The 19,365-nt window shown below is 44.6% G+C and overlaps 1 protein-coding gene across 2 annotated transcripts in view; it reads right to left on the bottom strand.

Annotated features, from left to right (window-relative positions):
- Positions 1–19,303, bottom strand: part of HTR1E (5-hydroxytryptamine receptor 1E) — a 32,660-nt gene extending 13,357 nt beyond the window's left edge. The window contains exon 1 of one of the 2 annotated variants that reach the window (XM_032105000.1): positions 19,224–19,303. The gene's annotated coding sequence lies outside the window, so the exon portion shown is untranslated. Of the gene's footprint in view, positions 1–18,519; positions 18,604–19,223 lie in introns of those variants that run through there. The other variant, XM_032104999.1, reaches the window with a different exon arrangement.
- Between the last annotated feature and the right edge of the window lie 62 nt (positions 19,304–19,365).

Below are 19,365 nucleotides of genomic sequence, written 5' to 3'. Positions count from 1 at the left end.
TTCTCACTAAGAACAATATTAATTTGTGGATTAAACCAAAGTACTTTAATCAGCAGCACAAGCAAAGCCTTGATTTACTGTGCCTCGGAAATGAAGAGGAAGATGAGGGGATAGAAGATGTTTGTCTCTTGCTTTACCAGAGATCTGCTTCAGGCAGCTTGGGTAGTTACAGGCTCGGGTAGAACTTATTGTGGGATCAAAGGTGAATATAGCAAAGTGTTTTAAAATTCATCAGTTCTATAAAATTAAACCAGCATACGTTCACTAAGTCATACAGGAATTAAAAATGTGTGCATTGTGTATGTTTTGTACAGACACAATTACTGTGAAATTGTACAACCAGTATGTTATTCCTTAAATACTAAATGAAAGTCTATGAACCTGAAGACCCTCATGAGTTTGAGAATTTGAATTCTAATCATGAATGCCACAGCTGTGCTGACTCATCTGCCCCCTGGTAACAAAAGGAAAGGAGCTGACATTGCAAGACCTCTGTTCACCCCAGAAAGGGCTGGAACAACACTTACATGGCACTTGAGGCTTCCTCATCCCACGTGGGAAGAGTCGCTGTCTCACTTCCTAGATTCTGTCAGCTTTGCAGCTGATACCCAGTCCAGCACTACATGCAGTGAGAGAAGCTGGGCAGCATCCACACAGACAACACTAATCCTTTTTGAACAGGCTGCCAGGCCCACCACCCCTCCTGCTTTGTTAAACGTGGCCACTGCTCACGAGGCAACACTGTTCTCTGTCTCTAAAGCAAACATATACTAACCTGTGTGACATTAACTGGACAGACTTAGATTCTGAACAGGATGTTCCTGAAGACCCTACCAGACTGAAAAAAATTTCCTCTCAAAACTTGTGCAAGGTACATATTCTTCCTTCACATAGTGGAGTCTCTAGGACATTGTACCAATGAAACAGAGCAGACTTTGGGTTAAGAAAAAGAGCTGTTGTAATTCTGTGTCACCGCTATCTGGGTTTATTTCTGGGCTTATATGGCATCCTGTGGGCTGGGGGACACCAGTGAGTCACTGCTCTCTGGCTAACTATTATTACAGGGCATAGGCAGCAGGATAGGCTGCTGGGGTAGTGCATCCTATTCCTCACAAACCACAAAAGAGACAGAACTCTGGCTAAAATCCTGGTGAGATGCACCAACCTTCTGTGCAACCTGAGCAACCCCAAAGCTCATGCCCCAGAATAGGTTAATCTAGGGGTAGGCAAAGGCTGGGTCTTCCCTCCTGAGAGCCCACTCTTTGTGGGGATGACCAGGCCACAGGTCCCTTGTGGGTCTCCCAACAGTGGTGAGGGCTCTGATTCACTTGGGACCATAATGGAAAATGAGAAGCAGCCAAATGCTCTGGAAGCATTGCACTGCCTGTTGATGCAGAGGTGCTGGTGACACAGAGGCTCTTCAGCTGGCACAGCATTTCTCAGAGCACCCGATGGTTGCAAAAGGGAGGCTGAAACCTGGACATCTGCAGGCTGTTACAGCAAATTAAATATGATGAAACATAGTAGACAGTTTTATATGCTCTATTAACTGTATTAGACCTCCATATTGGAATAATTTATTGCTGGATTCTACACAGCACAGATGAAGTTCCAAACATCCTCTGATTTTGGTACTTTGCAGAGGCCTTGGTGTCAAAGATATATCCAGTAAGGGCCAGTAGGAGCTGGAAGTTTATTCTGGAGGCTGTCCCAACAATGTCAAAGGAGCAGCTGTAGTCCTTACTACTAGTTGTCTTTTGTCATGCTGACACAGTTGGTACACTTGGTAGGAAACGCCATTCCAAAAGAGTGTTGAAGTTCTGTGGAGACTGTCCAGCAAGTTGTGTTCCTCTCAATGACCATGTGTGAAGTACTCCATTGTTTCAAACCTGTTTGACTTGCTTCTCACCCAGCGATCTGCTGGAGCAGCACTGATTGTAGAGAAGATGACCTCCTGCATACTCATGCTGGTGGAGTCGCTGTCTGCTTCATCTGTTGCTGAAGGGTGACAAACACTGCAGGGCTGAGTGCCTGCAGGAGGAAAGTGAGGCAATTCAGAAGTTATTTGTTGGTGTCCCGCTGTAGTGGTCGCAAACAGGAATGCTTGTGCTGCTCCTCAGGCTCCTCTGCACAGAGAAGGTGCAGGCACTCACCTTTAATGGGTGATTACTCTTGGATGAGTTTGCTAATGGCTCCAGTTATGTCACTCATGAAACCCATCTTCATGATTTCTGAAAGACCCCATTAACACTGCATTAGAATCCTGATGGCTTTCATTCACTGAATTATTTAATTACTTAAATTTTTTAAACATATCAGAATACCTTCTAAGTCAAATGTGACCTCCTGGTCTTCTTTGAGTGGGGCTGACCTTGAGCATGCTTCAGGGGGCTGTTGCAGCCTTGCTTCTGTCTTCACACATGCTCTCACTACAGCACTCAGCCTTGTACCTTCACAAAAAGGTGTTTTTGAGGGAAGAAGCATGTTAAGTGGTTTTCTTTTTTGTGATTTACCCAAGTGCCTGTTTGCTCCCACATGCTGTGAGTGGATAATAGCAGTTCTCAATCAAAGTTAAAATTACTAACGTTCTTGTCTGTGGAAAATTTAGTGCGGGAAAGAAAAAAAGGTTAATGATACTGCTATACTACCAGTCTTACTATGGTTTGTCTTATCTTCATCCCTGCATCTTTGTGAGCATTATTATATTAACAGGGTATTCCAGTTGATTTCTCTGCTGAAACCAATGTAAGGCAACTGTATCTGATATTTTGCTAAGATGGTGAAACTAGTATAAAAAAAAGCCACGTAAACAGAAACAGAAAAACAATGTTTTTTTCAGACACTATGTACATCATCCAGTGAACACTCACAACTCAACAGCGTGCTGACAGAACAGTGATTAGCACAGAGAATTACTCCATCCTCCTCTTGAATATATGCTTACAGCAGTAAATTTTGCCTATGTATTTCCTCATAGCTGGAAGCTGTTGAAATTATTTGGCACAGGATGTTGGAGTAGCTTGGAAAAAAAATAGCAACAACAGCAGCCACTCTCACTTCAAGTTATTGACACTTCACTGTCCATCTGCAGTTCCATCATACAGAGGCAATGTACCATTATTTCTCTTTTTCTAATTGTGTTCACCCGAGGTTCTTCTGTGGCACAAGTTACGACTACCTTTTAATTGTAGTCTTCTACAACCTTTTGCCAGTGTAAAAGGGCAGAGAGTTGATCTTTTCGCTTATATATTCTCAGTCTTCTACTGAACACATTTAATTTATAGGAACTGGAAAATGGGACAGCATTAGGGTTTCATATATCCATGCACAAAAGTCACTTTTAGTTGAGACAGATGAACTCTGATGGATTACATAGTGTCAAATTATATGCTTCAAATTACACGGTGTCATGATGGAGTGGTTTGACCGAGTCATACTAGGCTCCTTATCTGAAAAGGTATCTGAAACCACTCTTGGGTACTTAATCAAAACCAGTCTGGTTTGTAGGGGTCATCTGCATGCATGGACCACTGCCTAAATCACTGTCTGTATGGTGAGAGTATCTCGAATGACTGTTTGCTAGGTAGTCTGGGATCAAGCCACCCTCTTGCGTGCCTGGTTTCTGACACACTGAAGGCTCCAGCAGATGGATGAAGTTATCTTTCGGATGCCTCATGCCCAGCCAGAGCCACACTGAATACTGCATGTTCCCTGTGGTGCTTTAGAGAATAATTAGAAAATTTCAAAATTTACCCTTAAGATAGAGTTGTGTTCAAAGACTGTCCTCCCCTGCATCTTGGATGTCTTCAGTGTGCCCTTGTGTACTCTCCCCTCTGCTACATGGAAGCTTTCCTGTCATGTTGGCTCCGGTTCTGAGACGCAGACGTGCTCCTGATACCATTCCATGACCTTCTTTCACAAGTCTAACACAAAACTCTTGGCAGATAGTGGAAAGACTTCAATTTTCACACTAATTTTGGAATAATCACTCCCAAATCTCCCACTCTCACTTTTCCCAAGACTCTGTGTTTGCTGGAGTCTTTCTGCAATACAAACCTAAATTCAGAACGCCTTCAGCACAAACCTAACATGAAATGTGACAGTACTTCCAGAGGCAGTTGCTGGATCTGTTGCCATGCTGAAGATGAGACATGTATTTAGTTCCTTGCGAATCACCCTCCACGATTTCCTGCATAGAACCAGCACAGATGAAGGCTCAGGGGCAAGTAGGCAAGGTCCTACCCTAAGCCCTGGGTCTTTCCCAGAGACCTTGCAGTTCTGGGTGTGTTTGCCTTAGGAGGCAAAAAGGGAGCTGACTTAATGCATGTGATCAGGCACCCCCCCAAGACACTTTTTGCCTTAATTATATTTACATAGGAGTAACAACAAATAGAAGGAAAACTGTTCTTATCAGCACAGCTTGACATTCCCAGTGCATTAGCACATGAAATGATCTGATGACAGAGTAAACAAGACATAAATTACTTTTAAAAAGTTTTTGCAACAAATTCTAAGATGTTTCCATTTCAAAGGTGACCTGTAATTGTTAATGGTTTGCAAAAACAACCCCATCAATGAAAATGAGGGTTTCAGTAGAATCATTATAAATGTTTCAAATAATCAAGTTAAAGTATTCAGCACAACTGGATTCAAATATGCCTTTTCATTTTCATCTAAGTCCCTATGACAACTGGACTGCCTCCATACTACAGCAGCCAGGTGCAAACATCTCTGCAGGAGTCCCTCTGCTTTTCCAGAGGCAGAACCACTTCCCTGCTGAACCCAAAGCTTTCTGAGAGCCCTTAAAGAACACCCAACTTTGTAACCCTTCTGGAGGCCCCATGGGCTGAAGCTGGATGTTGTCCAGCTGTGGCAGTCATAGAATCACAGAATGGTTTAGCTGGAAAAGCCCTTTAAGCTCATCCATTTCAACTATCAACCCAGAACTGCCAAGTCCAACACTCAACCATGTCCCTAAGTGCCACATCTACATGGCTTTCAAGCACTTCAAGGGACAGCAATTCCACAATTTCCCTGGGCAGCCTATTCGAATGCTTGACAACCCTTTCAGGGAAGAAATTGTACCCAGTATCCAATCTAAACCTCCCTTGATGAAATGGGAGGCATCTACCTCTTGTTCTCTAGCTTATTACTCGGGAGAAAAGACCAACATTCCCCTCCTTTCAGGCAATTGTAGAGAGCGATAAGGTCTCCCCTGAGCCTCCTTTTCTCCAGGCTAAACACCCCCAACTCCCTCAAGTGCTCTTCATAAGACCCTTTTGCTCCAGACCCTTCACTGGTTTCATCATGCCCTCACTACTCTTTGTGTCACAACAGTGATTTAATTTTGTCCCACCACCTCCCAAGATGTCACTTGGGCAAGGAGCTGGAAATCTGCCCTGCAAATCTGAACAGCAAATCGAGGTAGGCAGAAAGGGGCCATCTCAGGGTACAGCACTCCGTGAAACAGCTACTGTGGCCAGGTGTGCTGACAGCAGCTCACACCAGTCCCACTGTGTTCTGGATTAAGACTTCAACATCTTGATGGGATATTATGTATTTTTTATTGCCAGCTTCATCTTCTATACCACCAAAGCCAGTATTTAATTTAGAACAGCTTTATTCAGAGATGTTTAACCACAGAGTATCTCAATCTGGAGGTGTGGGAAAAGAGATCATTTAAAATTTCTTTAATTTTTTTTCTGGTTATTTTCAGCAGTCCTCTATTCAAAATAACTTGGAGCTATGCATAAAGGCTGATTATAAAACCTATCTAGGGGATTGAGTCACGCAGCTGTGCATTTAAATCTCCTTAAGCATGTTTCAACAGTCTCAAACACATGATGCTAAATTGGAGATGCGATTTTTGGATTATAGATGGTGAAATGGTAGAGGCAACACCAGGGTTAGAAACTAAGTGTGACTTCTGTATAGGGCTGTGAGGTTTCATCAGGAATGCTGGCTTGGAGGAAGGATGTCCTTGGCCTGAGAAAACCAAACGGTACAAACTGCACCAGGCTCTGCCAAACTCCCCAAGATGCATGCACTAGGGCAGCAACACCACTCTTAAAAAAGCGTATTTTGCACCTGAGGAATTCAGAGTTTGATAATTTAATACCTTTGGAAGAAGCTGCGGATGGCATGCTCTGCTTGGAAGAACTGCTGTGACCTGCAGGAACAGAGTTGAGACCCAGAGCTGACAAAGTTTCCTGATGAAGCTGAAACCAACACAGTAGCACTACCTTTTCACCCTGAGACCCAGACTCATAGCTTTGCCAGATTATTTTGACATATTTCCTCCACACTGAGGATTTTAACATTACTTTCGACAATATCTTTTAGCTTGGAAACATTGTTGATTTTCTCTGCAGACTCTTCCCAGAAAAAAAAAAACAGGGAGGAAAAAAAAAAGAGTTCATTTCCAGACGCTTGAGAGTATTGGAATTGTTAAGGTGCTGAAGTCAATGCAAGGCATCAGCTGATAAGTGGGAGGCTTAAATGTTAAAAATCTCGAGGTAGCAAGACAATGATTTGAAAAGGCCTTCTTTCTTCCGATTACTACTGAGAAAGGATGATATTACAGTGAACCTTGTTAAAATGGAATATTCTCAACAGAGAATAATTGATGTTAGTGCTACTGTCAAACTGAAGATCTGAAAGGCACTAATTACATTTTCTACTAGGAATAACTTTCTATTTTGTCACTGCTTCGGTACCTGAGCAGTCCCATTAATCTCAAACATCTGAATCCCAGATCCTCTGCCTAATTTCTGCTGGGAATTGAGGGAAATAGCAAAACCAGTACTACCTAAGCTACAGTGGCTGAATTTGATGCCCTTAAATCAGAAAAACATGTAAAAATTTTCTGGACAGTCTTTAATAATTCATTTTAAGGAACATGCAGCTAGAACAAAGCAAGCATCCGTGAAGCAAGCTGTCTAATGGTGGTTGCTGGTTTAGCTATTCACTGCTGGGACAGGGAACAAGGGATCCTCTCCCCACACTCCTGTGTGAGGCTGTGGGAACATGCACTGGGCTAAAAATGGGAGCTCAGAGGCTCTGCCTGTTAGTGGGAAACTTCTCTCCCCTCCTGTCTCACTGTCATTAGCTCATGACAGGGGCAACATGCTTTCCCTCCAGCTTCCATATGCCTTCTGTACAGGTTTCTGTTTGGTCCTGGCTCCTAGACTGAAGGAAAGCAGTTGACTGCCTCACTTGAGTCTCTTAGCCTGTTAAGTCCAAGAGAGGTGGTATGCTCAGGCCATTGGAGAGATCACATCAAGAGAAACATCTCCTTGTGCTTCAAGAGAAAGCATTGGCTAGAAATGAAGGGCATTAGCACATCATCTACACAACTACAGCAGCTCTGAAGCGTTCCAGCAATATTCCCTTACTCAATGTTTACTCTGTTCCTGAGTGCTTCTTTGTGGTATCCTGCATATTCCCTGACTAGGTTGCAAAGAACAAGAGAGAAACTGGATGAGCAGTTTTCAGACAACATGCTAGTTGTGTCTCCTCTTACCATGGCTGGGCTGTCAGGACTGGTTCCCTCCCCCTGGGGGGATGAGTGGTGCTGCTGCTTGCCTGCAAACAGTGACCAGGCATCATAGAACTAGGGGAAATTGAAAAACAACCAAAACGTTTAAGGAATACTGGGGTGCTCGAAAGTCTCACCAAACTCAGAATTCTCGGAAGGCTGAAGAAAATCAGAACTGAGTTCCCTGCTGTCTATCTGAACGTCCTGGAAAAACGATGCGTTGCGAAACCTCAAGAACAGAAGAACCAGAGGGTCCAGCTGAAGTTCACCAGCAGGATTTATCCTTCAACCAAAGCCAGGCCCTTTCCTTTGTGTAGTCCCAGAAGCAGTATACACAACAGCAAGACTTTCTAGTAATTGGAGTAACAGCCATTTAAAAAAAAAAAAAAAGCTGATGTTAAATATATCTCACTTCTGGGGACATTAACAGAGTTTGCAGGTACCACTAAGAGAAGAGACCTCACATCTGATCCCCCATCAAACCATAAGTCATGGTTTTCTCCTTAGCTAGGTTATGTTGGGAACACAAAATGTCAGAAAAATGCAAGGTTTCTTTGAGTCATATGAAGCATTTTTCTTTGCCTGGATGACATTGATTTAGAAAAAGGGTCTACAGGTGAAGGTGTAGAGATCTCTACACAATCAGAGGCATTCTGGTTCTTTCCAAAGGTGCTGGCTACATCCACGTGTGAATTCAGTGCAAAGGATAATGCAACCAGGGATAAACGCTGGCACAAAAACTGGAGGGTAACTGGAAGTAGGCAATGCATCAACACATCTGCCCAAACTGATGACGAAGGATCAAAAGCGTCCTGGAAAATGGCTTCAAGGGAAATTTATGCCTAAATAAGCTGACAAAAATCAGCAATTTGGGGCACTATTTTTTAGCACATCTGACAGGTTTGTAATAGAAATTGAATACAAATTTTGAGGTACTGACGGTATTAGGTAAAGAGACACCATTTTTGAGACCTATTAATAGTCAGTTATCCAGGGACATTTCTGAAGGCAGTGGTGATTGCACAAGAGGCACTCACTACCTAGATCTCTCCAATGACTACCTAGATCTCTGTGCATTGACACTTCAGTGCAGGAATGCAAGGAACCATCAAGGAATTTTTGGTAATTCAACTCCACGATTTTAGGCATGGCTAGATGGCCAGGATGTGGCAATTATCAGTAGACATAACCTGTTGATGATTTTCTTGCCATCATCTGGCTGGTAATTGCTGCCCAAGGTCTACTTTTACATGCATTGTACACTTCAAGCTCCTTTCAGCCCTGTAACATCCTTTTATTCCTCCCCTCCCCCCTCCCCCCCACCTTCTAGCTGCCAAAAACCAGTCTAGCATAAGTGAAAATTCAGACTGGTTGATTTTCAGAATATTTCCATGATCACGCAGAATCACTCAGCCTTGTACTGCACACAGTTTGAACTACACATGCAGGATTTCATGCCTCATGGAACAGCTTAAAAGTACACTATCTAAAATGGCCCAAAATTAGATCAGTGTTGGTACTGCTGTACTGGATAGTGAAATTGTTTAAAGGTTGTTACATTAAAAGTGCCATCAAGATATTTGTTGTTGAATTAATTTTTTAATGCCTAAAATACCGAAACAAACAAACAAAAAAACCCCCCATGCTTTCCTGCTGAATACAAGATTTAAAAAACATTATTTTATAAGACAGTTCCAGAGAAAAAACATTTTTCTGAAAATAAACCATGGTATCATCAGTATCATGAATTAAACACATAGAGAAGAGAGCTATTACATGCATCCAAAATATAATTTCTGAAAGAAAGATATCTTTTCCCCTCCACCTCTTGAATAATGCCCATTGCGTGCCCGGTTAGAAAGCAATAGCTTGGTTATGAAATAATGGAAACTTTATCCATGAAAATGCCGCTCACCCATTAAAATCATCACACAGCTCACACAGTGCTGTCTGCAAGCTCCTGGGCTATAAATCTATCAGTAAATAAGGACTATTTTACTGTGGCTCTTAACATTAGGTGAATTTCTTATTAAATGGCTGACTAGAATGTGCTATATGTGAAAAAGAGAAGATCAAATTAAGCTGTGCTGTAAAAGTTAAACCACCAGAGGAGATAAATGCTGGCCTCTGCATTTTAAATTTTCCATTCTAAGTTCAAGCTCCAAAGCCTGTGTGGTAACAGCTTTACTGCTTGCTTCTGGCAGTGGTGCATCTGGAGGTCCCAGGGCACAGCTGCACAGCAGGGAGAGCCATGAGCATTTTAAGGAACATGCCTGTTATGTATTAGGGAATGTTCCTGTATCGGGCTGATCAGTGACACAGGAGCTGGTCACACCTGGAGCACTGGTGAAGCATGGGAGATGGATGTAACTCAATGACATTCACTTGTGGGAAACTGCTTTAGTTAAGGCTGCAGACTCTCTGGGTTCTCCCCATCATTTGAATCTGGCTGCTCTGGAACCACCCTTTCAATCCCTTTTTTTTCCAGTCCTCCTCAGATGCCCAGGCAGAATCGCTGGCAAGGGACAGCCAGAGTGAATACAGAAAGGAGCAGTGAGATACTTGTCCCCTGGTCACAAGCCTTACTGAATGGTGTTGAGTGTGGCCAGCAGATGGTGATGACTGCCAGCTCACTCTGTCCATGAGGAAAAGCTGCAGGATCATTTAAAGTGTGACAGCCTGGATCTCATATACAAATGCAAAAGCTCTTTTGCACATGAATAGCTTGGGGAAGAGCCTGCACTTGGATCTAGACACACCTTCTGAATTCCCCAAATTATAAAGGAGCCAGGATAATAGGATTTAACCTTAGAAAACTTCCTCAGCAGCCAAAGAGTAAAGAAAACGGGCTTAAGAAAAGTTAAATGTTTTAATACAGAGTGGAAGACATTTAAGTAATGTTTTCTTCCCTATCTGATTATATATTAAAAATTCACTTACATTCTCAGCAGTTCCCAGACCTCTACTGGCTCCAGTGGGCATCACAGTGCCTAAGGGATATGAACAAAACCCCAGAACATGTACAGTGGATTAGCAGGGACTCAAGAAAATTGGCAGGATTTTTTCTTCCAATATACTGTTGTGACTGGGCCAAGTCCTTACTTCTCTGCTGGCCCTGGTGTCTGGACCTGCCCATACTCTAGATTTAAGCTTTCCTGGTAATGCTAAGTTGCGCCTTAGCATGAGCCTCAAGCTCATCTCCCTCCCTGAACTTGGATGTCCCTGGGGCTTGGCCAGGATGTTCTCATTTGTTCTTCTGGCTACTCTTCATCAGCATTGGCAGAGTTCTCTGCTAGCAGTTATTAACAGGAACAGTTAACAGGAACTGCAGGATTGTAAGTTTCCAAACATCCACGCTGTGCTTTTTGACAGCAAGTGAAAACAGTTACAAGTACCTCCACCAGTAAATCCCAGTATATTTATCACCCACCCACACATCAAACTTGCCTCAAAGCAAGCTGTGCTTAAGTCTCTAGTGTATCTACTTTTCTTTATGTGTTTTTTCCTTCTCTATGAAATATGATAAATTTTCTCCTTTCTTCTTTTTGTGCGTGTTTTTTTTTTGTGAAGTGTTTGCAAACAGTTCTTCTATTATCAAATACTTGAGAAACAAAAAAGCTTTACTTTTGTATGATATGTATTTATTTTTAGAAGCTTAGTATATATGTTTAATCATAAGTCAGAGGCTAAAACCGACAGTGACTGAAAACTGGTATTTCGACACTAAATACTGTAGCCTTTTCAAAGAGACAACTGGACTACGCTAAGTCACTTAGAAGTGCCAATTTCCATTTAATATGAGAAGGTTCCAGAGCATATTTGACACAATTGCAGTTAATGCAAGATTTCTCCATTTTGTGTGTCTTTCACAGACACTTCTGCAGCTACTAGGGAGAAGAGAAACTGTGTTTGCTTCAAACTCTTCAGGACAGAGACCAACTTAACTAAGAGGTTAAATGCAGAGCTTGTTTTATATTATTTATTAATTATTATTTAATAATAATAAAAAATCTGTGTAGAAATTTCCCTGCTTTCTTGTTCCAAATGTCTCCACAAGAAGGAGCAGCTAGGACTGGCTGCCCTTATGCCCAAACAGCATTTTGGACCCCTCAGATCCCACTGAGGCTCAGCCAGGCAGCACAGTCCTATCAAGGAAAGTCTTCCTCAAGCACAAGTTGTAAGGATCTTAGATAACTACTATTTCTCATACTATAATAAGAGTTTATTACTATTTTTTACTCACTTTGTTTGTTTGTTTTGTTCTCCTCTGTAAGAGGAGGATTTTTCTTCTGTGTCCATATGTTACCTGACAACTGGAAAATATTCAAAAAAGGAGACCAGAGACTCCTTAATAACAAAAGGCTCAAAGAGCTAATGAGACCTCCTCCAGCCCTTCCTTGTCCAAGTGAGTTTTTCGAGGACCCATGGGAGGAATTCCAATGTGGACAAGATGATTGCTGTTTTTCAGAGGAACACTGTGTATTTTAATATCCCTGAAAGCTCTCCTAAGGCTCAGCAAACAGCTGCTGGGTGAAATGCAGCCCAGAGAAAGGCTCATATACACATACAGCAGGAAAGTGCAATTGTAACTCAGGTGAGTGTTCTATTCATACCAGCCCCAAATGTATAATTTGTCCAATTATTCAGGAATTTCAGATCTTTTTTTCAGTCCAGTGAACAAAACTAGTGATAACCTGGGCTCTTAATTCAAGAAGATAATGCACAGCATACTTGGGTTTTTAGCTGTCTCCACACTGTGAAGTTCACACTCACACCATGCAAAGCAGTTTTATCAAATATTTACAGCTTTGTGAGACCACTTGCCTGCTTTATGCTGGCCTATGAAATAGGAGAGCTAAAAAGGCATTAGTCTCACCAGGAAGAGAAAGGTGGATATTTGACTGTCACAACTCAGGGGAACATGAATTGTATGGAAAACCACCTGAGCAGTGACAGCTAACACAGCAAGTTGCATCAGAGAGCTGGGTGCACACGTGTACCCAGCTGGGCCACTTCACTCTGGTCAGTCTGTTCTGACCCTAACAAGTTTGGCAGAATCAGTTGCAAAACATCCAATAAAGAAAACATATGTGTGCCTGCTTGTAACCTGTTCCAGACCTCACTCAATTTCCAAACTGGATGCTAACTACTAACCTATTTCAGCAGTTCAAAAAGCACTTTGCTTTAACATCCCTTAATGAAGTGCCATTGTAAATGGATCAAAATTATCTGCTGTGTAAACACGTGAATCATGCGTGTGTATTATGATCACCAACACTCATGACAAGGTTTTGCTTGGCAGCCAACTTAGGTTTTGCATCTTTGGATATTTTGGGATATGAAGCTAAGACACCACATGGATACAGCTTTGCTAAGTTCCAAGTATTTCCCTTCATGCAGAGCTTCACATATATGGGAAATGCTACTACTCCAAAGCATTACTGCAAGAACAGAGTGGTGTTGATGGGAAGCTGTCCAGTTTAAAATTAAGTTATTAATTTGACTAGCAATCATTGTGTGTTTGCAAGTCAGGACAACATGCTTATAGCTCAACAGTCTACAAAACTCTCTCTAGGAGAAAATTGAAAGATTTTCATCCACAAAACACTTGAAGCAAGGCACAGAACATTCAATTCTGTGAAACATGGAATAGTGGAATTATCTTGGCAATTTACATGTGAGCTCTGAGTCAGTGCTTTCAGGCAGGGAATAATTCCACATATGCATCCCTAATGAAACAGGATCATAAATCTTTCTGAATGGTACTTTTCAGTTTATATGCTTGGCTTCAAATTAATCTCCTACAGGAAAGACACTGGAAGACAGGAGCAGCACAGGGTCCAGCCCATGGGACACAGCTCAGGAGCATTTTCCTATGCAGGACCCCATTTGTATGCTCTTATCCTAGTTTGAAATGGGTATTTATATGAGTATTTGCAATGTAATGGTATTAAAAAATAAGAAAAAAAAGGAGAAAAGAGCAGAACAGCAAGGCAGGTAGCAAGTGCTCCCTGGGGTAGCAGGTAGCCTGGCCTGCTTGATTATAAAAAGAAACAAAAAATGTAAACCAGAACCACTAATACCTTAATAGGAATATCTATCTAATTTAGCTTGTGGGGAGGAATAAGTTAATCTCAAAGTAAATAAATGTGTAGTTCTATAAATATCTCTCCTTTTTTTGCTGCTTATGCTATAAGTATAAACCAAAATCTTTCCAAATAGATTTAAAAAGGAGGTGGACCTGGAGCTAGATAGTGTATTTGGGCCTTGGACTGAAAGTCAAAAATGATGAGATGCTGCCACAGCACAGGTAGCTGCAAAAACACCCAGAGGCAAAAAGAGGGTGTCTCGAGGAACGGGAAACAGTCAAGGGCTCAGGGAGCCCACAAAGGGGCTGTCCATCCTGGAGAACTGGATATGTGTTACTCCCTTCCTCTGAAAGGCTCTGCCAAAGAGATGCCACTTCATCTGAGATGTGGGCTCAGGAAAGGGATCTTTCCTGGCCTTCCATGACTTCTAGCTCTTAAAAGAGGATAAATTGGTAAATCAACCAGCAGCATAATTAGAAGCTGTCAGCATGGTATTCATCCAGGATATCCAAACTTGGAAAGTCTTGCAGGAAAAAAGGGATAATTCTGCAAGTGTGGTACTAAAGGTCTCAGTGCATCTGTTCCCTGCCAGGCTGAAGCCATGGCATTTGGCCAGAAGTGTAAAGGAGCAGGGTTTCCATCGGTAGTAACCAAGTGACAATGCTGGGGACGAGCAATACGCTGCCCTTATACATTTTAAATTGTGTTTGATGAGCTGCTGATTTGGTACCGCTGCGTATTTTTGATAGTACCGCAGAGACTGAGTGATGCTTTTGGTGCTACCAAAAACTCCTTCATTTTTAGGATCCCAGACAGACCCCTGGGAGAACATGGGTGACCCTTAAAGGCAACTTTGTTATGAGCTTCTGCAACAGACAAATACTTGATTTGCCTGCTCCCAAAAGAGATGTCCCCTTGCATCTTTCTGCAAGAATGGGGCTGAGCTGGCAGAGGCTGCACCCCACATCCCACAGGCCTTTTGGGAAGTGCTCAGCAATGGGTGCTTATAAGTGGTGGAGAAGGAACCTCTGGCAACGTGGATCGTGTCCAGAGCAGAGGCAGGAATGGCCTGGCCTCAGCAGTCAGGTGGTGAGGCATTTCCCTGTGGGTCCAGGGAAAGCAGGCAGACTATTGTATTGCCAAGAAGCTGCCAGCTGGGCAAAAGGATCCAGCCAGCAAAGACAACAGAGGGAAAACTGGCATTTAGAAAGCCCCGGGCAGCAGCCACAGCCTTGGCAGCTGCCATGTGTAAGATTAAGCCTTGTCTTCAATAGGGTGGCCTTACTTTCAGCATTTTGACTCCTTGTTCCCATTCTGGATTTGAGGAAACAGTAAGGAAAAGGGTAGTTCCACGTGAGCAAAGGAGTTAGATGTTGGGGCTGATGGATTTGCTTATTGGGTTTCTAAATAATTTAGAGGCCCGAACTATTTTGCCTGAGATGACTTTTCTTTCCATGGGACTAAAGAAAAATATCCCTTTGTCAGAGTAGCTCCCTGTTACAAAAGTGCCCTTGCCAAGTCCTACCCAAGCCCAGGATACCTAAGGATATACCCTGTGACTCAGGGTATTTCCTTGTCTGGATAGGAGTACAACTGCTGCTTCCCTATGGGAAGTTTCCCAGCAGTCCAACACCACGGTTACAGGGTGGCTTGAGCCCATACTGGCTGCACAGGGAGCAGCTAGCTCCCTCCCTTTTGGAGCAGACTTGTAAATGTGGAGGCTACAAGCATGTCCTGCTTCAGTTTACTCTTGAGGTTAAAGAGCCTGATTAATCTCCTTCATGACCACGTTTTTAAACCCCTCCCTGCACCCTCACCAGGAAGTTTACCCTGAACAGCTGTATCCCAAGTGGCAGACTCCTTCAGCCAAGACCCCACCACCGCTGAGCTGTGGGACCAAATCCCACCATGTTTTGTAGGGCGCAATCCTCTTTGTGCAGCCCTGTGAGATGTCTGGCTTTCTCTCAGCACTGCTTTGTTTCCTGTAAAAATGCTATCAGGCAAGCTGCTTCCCATAGTACATTCGTGCAGCAGATTATTCCCAGCTCAGCATGATGCTCTCTACCTGGCCTTCCTGAACTCACTTCTACAGATCACATCTCTACTTCAGCTCAGTCACATTCAAATTCTGACCTCATCTGCACCTGCTGAACTTCCCACCACAGTAATCTCCACAGACCCCACATTTGTTACTGCCACAACTCTCAGGAGCACAAAATTATCTGTGCAAAAAATTTCAGAAGGGCTAATCCACCAGGTGTTTGCAGAAGTAAAGTAAGTAAAGTAAAGTCTTGGGCAGGTGTTTAATTTTACACAGGCCAAATGCTATAGAATTTATGAGGGGCTGCTCATAAACAGACATATTTACGTACTTGAGCATGTGGAGAAATAGGTGCTTGCCTTTTGAATACACTAGTCACTTTATAAAGGAGAACCAGAAATATATTTTCAGTCAAGCTGTGCCAGGGATTAGTTTGACAGACTTAATGTAATTACATGGAGATGAGTTTGGCCTGGTGACCTTTTTCTTTCTCCTGGTGTACTCCCAGTATTTGACCAATGACTCTCCAAACAGCTTTCAACTGATTTAAGGCTTTTCTTGCTGTTTGCATCGATATTTTTTTTCTCCTTTTTTAATATACAAGACTCCTCCCTATGTGTCCTGGAAGAGATCCTTATGTCTTAAACATATCATTCTTACAGGGAGGTTATGCTAAATCCAAACCCCTCACTTAGAAAAGGGGTTGCTGCCAGTTTCATCTTTACTTACTAATGCCATTGCCAGCAAGGGGCACCAGGATTTCAGCAGAAATACCACAATCAGGGAAACACGAATTTTAAAGCTGACATTCACTGTCTTAGGTGGCCACTTGGTGAAGCTGGTGAGTTTTACAGAAAAAGAAAACAAAATAAAACAATTCCAAAAACTGCCCCCAACAACAACAAAGGCACATTATCAACAGCAACAGGCTAAAGCTCAGAACTGTGAAACCAACACTGCTTCTGTCTGTACACTCCTGGAGATGTTAAATAACAATACAAGCAAAAGTGCATCTTAACTTTATTAAAGCTCTTAAGAGAGGCATGCTTATCTGCATCCTGAAAAGAATGGGAAGATACTCAAGGATACAGATGATTTCAGCATGCACAGGACTTTGTCAACAGAGGAAAAACAGGGAATGGTTAAGTACAATTTTCTCTAATTTCATAGGAATCAAAGAATACCTTGCAGAAGAACCAAGCTATTTAGAAATAAATGCTACTCTTTGGACATCCTAATTATATAATGTCCTTTTTCATGCTGGCAAATGCTCCAGTTCCTGAAAATTACCTATGTATCTGGTGCCTGACAATTTATACTTTTGGTGCTTATAAATGATTTGGAGATCATAGTTTTAACAAATAAGAGATTTTCTGTGTGCTTGTATTTTTTAAATTGGGCAGATCATGTGAAAACTGCCCTCCCAAGTCCCAAAGTTTGAGAGATTACTGAAATGCAAAGTTAGGCTGAAGCCAACCCATGATCATGGAGGGCTAGTGGCCCTTATGAGGTTGTAATTCACATTTCAAGACAGAGTCAAGAACAGCTCACTCTATACTTAGAGACCTCCTAAAAAACCCCAGGAAAAATCCACAGGGCTGGTGATTACCTAGTTTTTGTGCAGACAGCCTGACGATGCTGTTCAGCCCATGCTTTCCCTGATTTGGTCTGCCTTGAACTTTTGAATGACTGTGATTCATGTGACTGAAATGCTTCAGTGAACAGTACTTAAGCCCTGGTTTGGGGAAGCACAGAAGCACGTTTGCCTTCAGCCTTGCCTTTAGCTTCTGCATAATTCCACTGAAGCTCATGGTACCTAAGCCCTCACTTGAATTTAACAAGCACTTTGCTGGATTGTTGCTATTCTTACATGTTTCTCAGTGAGAAAGTAGTGCATCCTTAGAGGTGCAGATTTGGTGGGGTTTTCTTTTTTTATTTTTTTAACTTAGAGCCCCATTTGAATGCATGATCACATGCCAATTCCAATCCTTTGAAACTGAACATTTCAGATTTTTTTCTGTAAGATTCCCAGCCACCAGGAAATAACTAAACATAGATTAAATGCCTTATGCTGTTAATAGCACATTATTTAGTCACAGTGAACCCAAACTTGAAGTGTAAGGTTGGTTACAAACAATAAAATGAACTAGCCCTGTTCTCTGCTCTCTAGGTACATATACTGAAGGACCCCAAAGCCTGTGGCCAAACGAAGGTTTTGATTCCACCTGATGCTCGTTTTGAGTCACAAGGACTATCAGGTAGATGGGCAGTCCAACACCTGCATTCCTGAAGCAAGGAATACAGTCGTATTCATAATACCTCGTACAGTACTGAGAATAATTATTTTCACATCCTGTGCATCATTTCACCATTCAGCCCCGACTCGGGTGTGAGAAAGCAAGGGCAGAGCACTGCCCTTTCTACCTACTGAGAGGTACTTTAGCGACGATCTCACAGCACCACTAATAGATACTGGGGATGCCCGGACAACCCCGGAGAGCACGCTGCTTGCCGGGACCACGGGAGCGCTGGGCGGGATACGCCCGCCGCTCACTCCCTCTCCGAGCTTCCCGCCGGCACCACAGCCCCCGGCAGAGCCCCGCAGCCCTCAAGGAAGCCCTTCGGGACCCCGCCTCAAGCTCGCGAAGGAAAACTTCACGGTTCACGGAGACACCATAAGGCAACATCCTGCTGCCCGCCCGCCCGCCGCTGCGCTAGCGGGGTTCCCCCTCGCAGCCGGTCCCTTCGAGGCAGCATCGGGGGATGCCAGACGAGGCGCCCCGCACACCGCGGCTCCCTGCGACCCCCGCACGATCCCGTCCCTCCCGCCGCCCCCAGCCTCGGGCGCTCACCTGAGCTCCGGCTCCTGTTGGGGGTCGCCGCCGCGGGGAGGGGCCCGAGCTCCGCCGCCTCCCCGCAGCGCAGCAGCCGCCAAGTGCCGCGCTGCCCTCGGCACTGGGATTTATCGGCGGCAGCGGGCGGGTGAGGGAACGCCATGCGGAGCCCCTTCGGGCCGCGCCTCGACCGCGGGCAGCGCCCGCTGCCTTCCCGCCCCTCTGGGCGGGGGCAGCCGGCGGGGTCGCGCCGCGGGGAGGGGGAGGAGGAGGATGAAGATGAAGATGCGGCCGCTCCGCTCCGCTCCGCGGCGGCGGCAACGCGGCACCACCCCCGCCTCGCCGGCCGGGGAGCACCTCCGCCTGCCGCCGGACACTGCTGGGCACGGCGGCTGCGGGCACCGGCGGCGGGCGGAGCGGGGAGACCCTGCCCCGGCCCCGGCTGCCGCCGCTCTGGCCAAGCCGCCGGCACTCCTCCTCCCCGGCGCGGCTGCTGCCGCTGCTCCGGCACGGCCGTGGCCGCTGCCCGCGGGGGCTGGGCCCGTGCCGGAGGCGCTGTCGCTGCCCTGTCGGGGCGTGGGGCGGCTCAGCCGCCCCCCTGCCTGGAGCCCAGCTGCGGGGCTGGATCAGCCCGCTCCCCGCTGGAGCTCAGCCCGCCCTGGTGCGGGCAGGCGCACGGAGAGAGGGGTGTCGGCGGACAGCGCGCTTCCGAGGGCTGGTACCTGATGCGGGGACTGTCTGGGAACCGAGAGAGCCTGCTTGGGGCTTGCCTACTCTTCGCAGTCCGTCCCTGATCACCCGGTGCTGACCGATGCCGGAGATGCGCTCCTGGAGCAGGCGGGGCTGGAGTGAGAACCATGTGGT

Source organism: Corvus moneduloides, chromosome 3 (genome assembly GCF_009650955.1).
Source record: "Corvus moneduloides isolate bCorMon1 chromosome 3, bCorMon1.pri, whole genome shotgun sequence".
Classification (NCBI taxonomy): Eukaryota; Metazoa; Chordata; class Aves; order Passeriformes; family Corvidae; genus Corvus; species Corvus moneduloides.
The sequence above is the reverse complement of the archived record's forward strand: the minus strand, read 5'-3'. Positions and strand labels throughout refer to the sequence as shown.